At 41.6% G+C, this 10,492-nt stretch overlaps 1 pseudogene across 1 annotated transcript; it reads left to right on the forward strand.

Moving 5' to 3' along the window:
• Positions 1 to 368: 368 nt before the first annotated feature.
• LOC100344637 (apoptosis inhibitor 5 pseudogene) lies at positions 369 to 1,968 on the forward strand (annotated as a pseudogene). Its single transcript, XR_016229761.1, has one exon. The product of XR_016229761.1 is annotated as an apoptosis inhibitor 5 pseudogene (transcript).
• The last annotated feature ends 8,524 nt before the right edge of the window (positions 1,969 to 10,492 follow it).

The following is a 10,492-nucleotide window of genomic DNA, read 5'->3' on the forward strand; positions in this document are numbered from 1 at the left end:
AAGATGCCGAGATGGAAGTGGCCCTAAGGAACACATACTGACTGAAGCAATGTACTGTCGGGCTAAAGATCAGGGTTTTTAATCAGCAACCTGGGATTAATGCTTTACTGTGACAAACACTCTGACCATAACCCCCATTCTTTCCTTGATGCCCGTCTGCTATGGACTGAATTGAATCCTCCAAAAATTCCCATGTGGAAAACTAATCTGTATCTCAGGGTGTGACTGTACATGATACAGAGCTCTAAAGTGGCACTGGCGGCGGCACTGGCGGCAGCTGGCGGCATAATAGTGCGGCTGGTGGGCTTGGAGAAGTTCCAATGCGGTGGTGGCGCTGGCGACGACGACCAGAGCAGGAGCGGGCCCTGGGCTTGTCGCTCACCATGCCCACGGTGGAGGAGCTTTACCGCAACTATGGCATTCTAGCTGATGCCACGGAGCAAGTGGGCCAATATTAAGATGCCTATCAAGTGATACTGGACGGTGTGAAAGGTGGTACTAAGGAAAAATGATTAGCAGCTCAGTTTATCCCAAAGTTCTTTAAGCATTTTCCAGAACGGGCTGATTCTGCTATCAATGCACAGTTAGACTTCTGTGAAGATGAAGATGTATCTATTCGATGACAAGCAATTAAAGAGCTGCCTCAGTTTGCTACTGGAGAAAATCTTCCCCGGGTGGCGGACATACTAACCCAACTTTTGCAGACAGATGACTCTGCAGAATTTAACTTAGTGAATAATGCCCTATTAAGTATATTTAAGATGGATGCAAAAGGGACTTCAGGGGGCTTATTCAGCCAAATACTTCAAGGAGAGGACATTGTTAGAGAAAGAGCAATTAAATTCCTTTCTACAAAACTTAAGACTTTACCAGATGAAGTCTTAACAAAGGAAGTGGAGGAGCTTACACTAACTGAATCCAAAAAGGTCTTAGAAGATGTGACTGGTGAAGAATTTGTTCTGTTCATGAAGATATTATCTGGGTTAAAGAGCCTACAGACAGTGAGTGGAAGACAGCAACTTGTAGAGTTGGTTGACGAGCAGGCTGATCTAGAACAGACCTTCAATCCCTCGGATCCAGACTGCGTGGACAGACTCTTACAGTGCACTCGACAGGCAGTACCCCTCTTCTCTAAAAATGTTCATTCTACAAGGTTTGTGACTTACTTCTGTGAGCAAGTTCTCCCTAACCTCAGCACCCTAACTACTCCGGTGGAAGGTCTTGATATACAATTGGAGGTATTGAAATTGTTGGCGGAGATGAGTTCATTTTGTGGTAACATGGAGAAGCTAGAAACAAATTTAAGGAAGCTATTTGATAAGTTATTGGAGTACATGCCTCTCCCTCCAGAAGAAGCTGAAAACGGGGAGAATGCTGGTAATAAAGAGCCCGAGCTGCAGTTTAGTTATGTCGAGGGCTTATTGTACAGTTTTCATCAGTTGGGCAGAAAACTTCCAGATTTCCTAACAGCCAAACTGAATGCAGAAAAGCTCAAAGATTTCAAAATCAGGCTGCACTACTTTGCACGAGGCCTGCAAGTTTATATCAGACAACTCCGCTTGGCTCTCGAGGGAAAAACGGGCGATGCCTTGAAAACAGAAGAGAATAAGATTAAAGTCGTGGCATTAAAAATAACAAACAATATCAATGTTTTAATCAAGGATCTTTTCCATATTCCACCTTCCTATAAGAGTACAGTAACATTATCATGGAAACCTGTACAGAAGGTTGAGATTGGGCAGAAGAGAGCCAGTGAAGATACAACTTCAGGTTCACCACCCAAGAAGTCTTCAGCAGGACCAAAAAGGGATGCCAGACAGATCTATAATCCTCCCAGTGGGAAATACAGCAGCAATTTGAGCAATTTTAATTATGAGAGGAGCCTTCAGGGGAAGTAGAGGAGCCGAGGTTGGGGAGCACGAGGAAAATCGTAGTCGGGGAAGACTCTACTGAAAAAGACATCACATTCTTCAACCTTGTCATGAGCATAATATACTTAAATTCTACTACTTATTGGATTGCCGGGGATGTCCCTTTAAAAGGACTGCTGCCTTCAGCTAAAAACAATGTTCTTTATACCTTTGTATGTATGATCTACTTTTGTAATAGACCATGGTTGTGTCCAAGGTAAAACCACAGCGATATTTTTGGATGCCTTGTCCGCAATCTTGAATTGTTTTTGCAATATCATCATTATTCAAACTTCATATTGTGAATCTTTTACTTTTAAACATCTTGATAATTTGTTATTGAGAGCTGTTCAACTCTAAATTGTATTGAAATTCAGTCTAGTTCTGATATCTTGTAAAGATCATCAGTTTTGATGATTTTCCTCTCCCCTAGTAGTTTTTGGGCAATATATGGAGAAAAGTAATCATCAATATTAAAATTTTATTTTCATTATTTTTAATAAGCTGCCTAGCCAGTGGTGCAGCATTCCTACCTACTGTCATAAAAGTGGAATACTTACCAGCTTTCTTAAAATGTGGAAATGACTTTACATTTTTTGGGAGGAAATAAGTTGCTTTGCATTGCTTACTTAACTCTTCTGCATATATTGTGATACAAACTTTTGAATATGGAGTCTTACTATTTGAATAGAAATGTGTATGTATAATATACATGCACAAGCATATACATATGTGTGTATGTGTGTATATATATATGCATGCTGTGAAACTTGACTATACAACCTAAATCATTTTTTTAAAATCCAGGAACGGGTAGTCTTTGACACAGTGATTATCCTTTTGAGGCTGAATCCACTATTGACTTGTTATCTAGGTTTTCACTCCCAGTAGTGAGTCAGTTGCACTTACATGATTATTGTTATTTAAAACTACAAATAAACAAAGGTTGCATTTTCAAAGACAAATGTTGAGATCCTTGTTGGCGAAATACAGCCAAAATATTGAATCTGATGTACATATAAGTTTCCACAGGATAAGATAGTAGTGTAATTTAGAGTTTGGAGATTTAATAACCAGGGCTACCCAAGAAAAGTGACTTGATATCATAGTACCAGTAAGTAAGTTTGCTTTTGCCACTTTCAAGATTTTAACTTCTCAGGTTATTAATCAAAATTATTGTATAAGTTAGCCAATGGAATCTTTAGGTTAAAACAACCGATGGGAGGTTTGTGGAGTGTTTAATGTCATGGGCATTTTTGATAGCATAGATCCTTTGCTCTGCATTTGAATGTTTCGTATGTTTTTGTTCCAGTTAATCTTCCCTCCCCAAGTTTGCTATTCAGGTCAGATTGCCTGAATGACACTTCTAGGAGTTTGATGTATTTTTTGAGGAATTAGTTTGTGATTCCACTGCAGGTGTCTTCACTACCATTATTTCTACACTGGGGGAAAAGCAAAGCCCCTTTGTTAGAATTACTATACATGTTTATGGGGAAAATATTTCTCAAAGACTAGAATGATACAAGTGGGCAAAAGAAGTTGGTCAGCTTGGCTATGGAGTGGTGGCAATAATCTCTAAACATTCCAAATGATTCTAAGCTGAACCTAAGCTCCCTAGGAATCTGAACATAGGAACAAGGAACTGTCATTTGAAAAATGTGACCAGCTTGTCTGGACCTCAGAAATAGAGCAGCAAGTGGCCTAAAGCCATTTCAAGTACAGAAACTATTGGGACTACAACTATATAAATTTGAACATGTAATTTTCCCTTTTTTTTAAAGCATATTTGTAAACTCAAAGCTGAGCAGAAGTGATTTTACTTTCTCCAGTTGAATATTATGTTGACTGCATTTCTTCCCTACCACTTTGTGGGTCCCCTTTCCCTTCCTAAGGCAATAGTGTAAAACTTAGGTTATTTTTGCTTCCAAAATTTGAATGGAAATTTCATGCCATGGGTTTCTTTTTTCTTTTGCAAGGCACCTGTTTGTCACTTTGTTCAAATGTAAATGTTCCCTTATGCTTTTGAAATAAATTTCCTTTTGTAATTTAAAATAAATAAATAAATAAAGAAGTGATTAGGGGGCTGGCGCCATGGCTCACTTGGCTAATCCTCCGCCTGAGGCACTGGTATCCCATATGTGCGCTGGATTCTACTCCCGGTTGCTCCTCTTCCAGGCCAGCTCTCTGCTGTGGCCCGGGAGTGCAGTGGAGGATGGCCCAAGTGCTTAGGCCCCTGCACCCACATGGAAGACCAGGAGGAAGCCCTGGCTCCTGGCTTCAGATCACTGCAGTGCCGGCCATAGCGGCCATTTGGGGGGTGAATCAATGGAAGAAAGACCTTTCTCTCTGTCTCTCTCTCTCACTGTCTAACTCTATCTGTTAACAAAAAAAGAAGTGATTAGGTTGAGTCATCAGAGTGGGTGCACCAGCGCCTCTGGTGTTCTTAGGAGAGGGAATTAGGACATAGATATGTACAGAGGAACACCGTGAGAAGATGGCTATCAGTAAGCCAAGGAGAGAGCAAGCTCGGAAGAAACCAAGCTGTCACCTTGGCCTTCTAGCCTCCACAGCTGTGCGGAGTCTGTTTCTGTTGTGTTCATGTGGTCTGAGATGTGTTGTTACAGCAGTCCTCACAAGCCAGTACCAGCCTCAAACACAAACCTCACGATGCATTTGCAGTACATGAACGCACCACAGTGTGCACCATATGTTAGGCCCTTGCTAACTGCTGCGGTTTGTTGTGATTTTTAATAATATTAGTAATGGCATCATCTTCATTAGGAGGGAATGCTGGTTATTTTGTGCTACTGTGTGATTCAGGGCTTCTTTATTAATTTGTCCTAAAACTTTTGTGTGATGTTTGAGCTGGCAGCTTCTGAGAAGTTCTGAGGTAGTTTCTAGATTGTTGAATATCTCTGTGCATTCAATTTAGTGATTTCTCCATCTGCAAGCGTATGCTGAGTACCACCTGGCTCCAGGCCATCAGATAAGGGGTCCTTACAGAGTTAAAAGGTACAGACTTGGGGCTGACGCTATGGAGTAGCATGTTAAGCTGCTGTCTGTAATGCTGATATCCCGTATGGGCATAGGTTCGATTCCTGGGTGTTCCACTTCCAATCCAGCTCCCTGCTACTGCACCCGGGAAAGCAATGGAGGATGGCTCAAGTTCTTGGGCCTCTGCACCCATATGCAAGACCTGGAAGAGGCTCTTGACTCCCCACATTCACCTGGCCCAGCCCCAGCCAGGGCCATTTGGGGAGTGAACCAGAAGATGGAAGATCTCTCTCTCTCTTTCTCTCTCTGCAATTCTACCTTTAAAATAAATAAATAAAATATTTAAAAATAAAAAAGGCCCAGACTTTAATCCTAGAGAGTTTATGATCTGTCTTGCATTTTAACCTTGATCTCAAACTTCAGTAAAATGTGTATTAATTAATTAAAACAACACTGGCTGCTACAAAAATGAACCAGAATTGTAATAGTTGAACACAAAGTTTATTTCTGATTCACAGATAAATTCAGCTAATTTTGTGTGTTAATTGACTGGGCCACAGGAAGCCCATATAGCTATGAAACTTGATTTCTGGGTTATATCTGTGAGAATGTTTCCAGCAGCAATTAGCACTTGAATTTTTAGATTGAGTAAAGAAGATACATGTTCTCCAGTCTGAGTGGGCTTCATCCAATCTGTTAAGGGACCAAGTAAAACAAAAATTTGGATGGAGGGATAGTAAAGCAGTCTTCTTCCTTGTGGTTCTCAGAGCTTCTTACAGGGACTGAAATCTAAATCTGGTTCTGAAGCCTGCAAACAGTACCTCCAGGTGTTCTAGGTCGCCAGCATGTAGAAGACATGCCATGACACGTCTCAGCTTTCATAGTCGTGTGGGCTAATCCTGGAATTTAAATGAATATGTGCATTATCTGTATAATATCTGTATACTTTGTCATTATGTCTATGTCATCTATCTAGCTAATTGTCTGTATCTATCATCTATCTCCTATTGTTTCTGATTGTCTGATGAGTCTTGACTAATAGATGATTGTTCCTGATCAATAATAGCTTTTTACATAGTGATTGGGTCTTGTGGCTCCACCCTTCTGTTGACTTCAGAGCACTGTGTTTACCTGGCAGATGGAGACAAAGAGAGTGGAGAAGGCACAGCATGTCTGCAGCTCCTTGTCTGGAAGTGACACACATCACTTCTCTACACATTTCATTAGTCAAATGGCCCTGGGTGCAAGCTTGGGAGTCACTGAGGAATAGAACCATAGTGAGAAGCTGCTTTGTAGCAACAATGCAAAACTATAGAAGAGAAAGCATGAAGTCTTAGGATGAAAGCTGATCACCTCAGCCAGAAACTGCAGTGGATTGAGATCAAGAGGAAAGACTAGAAAGGAGGATTCTTTTTAGATTTGCTTTTTCTTACCTCAAAAGAGCAGAAATACATACACACCCCTTTTTTTAAAAAAAGATGTTATTAATTTATTTGAGAGGTAGAGTCACAGGCGTGAGAGGGAGAGACAGAGAGAAAGGTTTTCGTTCTGCTGGTTCACTCCCCAAATGACTGCAATGGCTGAAGCTGTGCCCATCCAAAGCCAGGAGCCAGGAGCTTCTTCCAGGTCTCCCATGCAGGTTGGACCATCTTCTACATCATTCCCAGGCCATGGCAGAGAGCTGGATTGGAAGGGGAGCAATCAAGACTCGAACTGGCATCTATATGGGATGCCAGTGCTGCAGGCAGAGGATTAACCTACTGCACCACAGTGTTGCCCCCCCCCTTTAAAAAAAACACTCTCAACCCTGGAATGAAGTGATTGAGATTCATGTGAAATAAGATAATGCTGGGATACTTCATTGAGATGGGTGGCATGCTATAAAGAAAGACTACAGTATCATAAAATTTGTCACAGTGAGTACTGCAAGTTGGATTTACCAGGGAAACCTGCTTTAGTGGGTGAATTTGGAATTGTAGTGTATCTTGATCCTTCAGGATGTACAGAATAGAATCCACCTCCTGAATTGAGGATAATCATATTGTTTGTTTACTCTTGTAATCTTTTAATAAGAATTGATTGAAAGTATTCTCCATGTCAGCACTATGTATACAAAGGAAATAAGGACAGCCCTATGGTCAGAGAGAACTTGTGGTCTAGTGCCAAGACTGGTCATCTGTCAGCCAGTGGTCAGTTCCACATCTCAATGGCAGAGTTGAGAAGCTGCAGCAGCGATTGTGTGGCCTCCAAAGCCTAGATTATTTATGACCTGACCTTTTACAATGGTCTTTCAAGTGTTGGTCTAGTGGAAGGTAGATCATTGTGGAACACCTTGTAATTCCCTCTTAATATTTTCCCTTTCCACTCAGTAAACTCTTACTCAACTGTTCTCACTTTTAATGCCATCGCTTTTTAGTAGCTTTCTTTGATTCTCCCTCATATCTCCCTGGTGGGTGCCTTTGTATACTCACATACCTTTCTTTCACAATACGGATCACAGTTTATATAATAATTTACTTGATGGTTATTGAAGAATGCTTGCTTTCCCCACTAATGTAGCGCTGATTATGTGTCAGGCACTATTCTTAGCACTTCACATACATCCGTTCACTTAATCCCATTACATGATTATCCATGCATTTCCAATACCATAAGGAAATGTCTGAGGCTGCGTACCTTAAAAAGAAAAGAGAATTATGCAGTTCACAGTTTTGGAGACCAGAAGACCATCAACCTTACATGGGCTTTTGTAAGGACCTCTAGGGTTACATCACATCACATCACCTAGCATCATGGCAGAGGCATGTGCAAGAGGGAGAGATCAGTCATATGGCTTAGACAGGAAGCCAGAGATTCTGGGGTGAGGCCAGAGTGGGGGTTTCTGGAGAGACTGGTTGTTGAAGCAATAGACTAAGTAAAGAAGATCATGTCCAATGTCAGTGGATATCACCCAATTCTCTGTGGCTCTAAGTAGAACAAAAAGGTGTCTGAAGGGGGATTTGCTGTCTTCTTGACCTGGGATGCCTATCTTCTCCTGTCCTAGTTCGCTGCAGACATTTTATAAAGACCCACTCATGAAAACTAACCAGGATCTCACAAATCTGCATTAATTCCTTCTGAATGCTGTATCCCCAATGATGCCCCATTCCTCCTGTTGTTACCTGTCACTTCCTCCTAATGGTCACACCACCTTCTCATAACAATACTGCTGAGCAAGCTTCCAACTTATGATCTTTTGGGGACAAACCACCTCCAAACCATAGTCATGCCCCCAACCCTATGAAACAGCCACACTTCTTAACTACATTTTATTGATGAGGACTTGAGATACAGGGTGCTTATAAAAATCCTCCTCACAGTCAGTTGGAAATAAAGGGATACCAGGATTTGAATCTAGACAGTTTGATAGATCCAGTGTCTAGAACAGTGTGCAGCGCCTGATGGGGTCTGAAAATATATTTGCCGAGTGGGTGAATGATGCAGAACTGTAGGTCAGCGCTGGGGAAATGGGTAAAGCACTTCACAGGCAGAAATGATGGGAGCACATTTGTAGCTGCATATTAGGTGGAACGAAGGGAAATATCTACATGAGCTGTTTCCTTGTAATTTGACTCAAGGCCTTAGCATAAGAAGCAAGGGAGCAGACACCTTTTCCTTTTTATTTTCACTTGCTGCTGCCAAGGGCTGGTCCCCTGGCACTCCTCACACGCCATCTGTGGACTGAGATGGTGCCTCCTCATCCATCCATCCCTTTATTTTCTGATCTGTGCATTTGCAACACGCTGCTCAAAGCAATTCCCCTTTTTCAACTCCCTACTTCCTCCCCCAGACTCTATTAAGCTTCAGGAAGCATAAAAGCAGCTAAGCTATTACCCGAACTGAACTTGAACTCTAAACCTCAAGAGATTCACTCATCACTGAACTGAAAGGCTCCCTGGGCTTCTAGCTGCAGCAATTTTGTGAAGTCAGCACAGTGTGCCCACGAGGGTGTACCATATTTTATTTTTCAATGAAGCATGGTGCCGTCAAGGATTGCTTAAGTGGTTCAATATCAGCAGATTTTTTTTGCAAACAGCTTATGAGCTTGATGTGCATGAAGTTCGCCTGTGTAAAAATGCATCAGTTACCAAGTTCCTCCAGTCTCTTGTTCTTTGTGTTGTGAGTGACATCAAGAGTTTCCTCAGGCCTCCTTTTAGATGGACAATAAATCCCCCTTAACCAGGGCTTCTCTTTCCCATGGTTTTAGTTTCCCATAGTTTCAGTTATTCACAGTCAACTACAGTGCAAAAATATTAAACAGAAATTGCTAGAAACAAAGATTTATAAGTTTTACATTGTACAACACTCTGAATAGTGTGATGGAATCTTTTGCTCCTTACCATTTTGATGTGAATAATTCCTTTTTTGGTTTATCCACACTGGATATGCTACCCACCTCTTAGTCACTTAGGAGCTTTCTTGGTTTTCACATTGACTAGTATGGTATTGCCATGTTCATATTCATTTAATCATATTTTTAAATAATGGCTCAAAATACAAGAGTAGTGATGCTGACAATATGGTAAAAAGAAGGTATAAAGTGCTTCCTATAAATGAAAACGACAAAGTATAAAATTTTGAAACAGAGAAAACATCCACATAACCTTTATTATAGTATATTGTTGGAATTGGTCTATTTTCTTATTAGTTATTGGGTTAATCTCTTACTCTGACCAATTTGTCAATGAAACTTTTTTAAAGATTTATTTATTTATTTGAAAGTCAGATTTACACAGAGAGAGAGGGAGAGGCAGAGGGAGAGAGAGGTCTTCCATACGATGGTTCACTCCCAAGTTGGCTGCAATGGCTGGAGCTGTGCCATTCCAAAGCCAGGAGCCAGGAGCTTCCTCCAGGTCTCCCACATGGGTGCAGGGGCCCAAGGACTTGGGCCATCCTCTACTGCTTTCCCAGACCATAGCAGAGAGTCGGATCGAAAGTGGGGCAGCCGGGTCTCAAACAGGCGTCCATATGGGATGCTGGCACTTCAGGCCATCGTGTTAACCCACTGTGCCACAGTGCCGGCCCCTGTTAATGAAACTCTATCCTAAGTATGTATGTATGGGAAAAATACAGTGTGCACAGAGGTTGGTACTATGTACAGTTTGAAGCATTACCTGGGTGGGTTGGAATGAATCCCCTGTGAATAAGGATGGCTGCTGGACAGGCACTTATGTGACTCAAGGTTGAAGCAGTCAGCATTAACCTCAGAGATGGCAGGTCAGCGGCTGGGTGATCTGGGGTCTTTGGTTGATAAAGTCAAGGGCTTCTTACTTTCATATTGGTGCTGTGATTCTGTGCTGCTTCTATGCTGAACAGAGTATAGGATACCTACAAAGCAATAGAGGTGCTAGTTGTTTCGGGTCAGGGAATACATTCCCTTCAGGCTGCCACTCTCACTGACTTTACAAGAGTCTCTTTTCATCACAAGTTTCCTTATTTTCACGTGTGAAGAAACTTAGTGTTGACAGTGAGCATCTCTCATTTTTTGAGACTCTGACACAACATTGAAACAAGAGCTGCAGAGACATTCAAAGAAAAGCTCATGCATC

The sequence above is a fragment of the Oryctolagus cuniculus genome, chromosome 2, assembly GCF_051225735.1.
Source record: "Oryctolagus cuniculus isolate XC-2025 breed Fujian yellow rabbit chromosome 2, ASM5122573v1, whole genome shotgun sequence".
NCBI classification, from domain to species: domain Eukaryota; kingdom Metazoa; phylum Chordata; class Mammalia; order Lagomorpha; family Leporidae; genus Oryctolagus; species Oryctolagus cuniculus.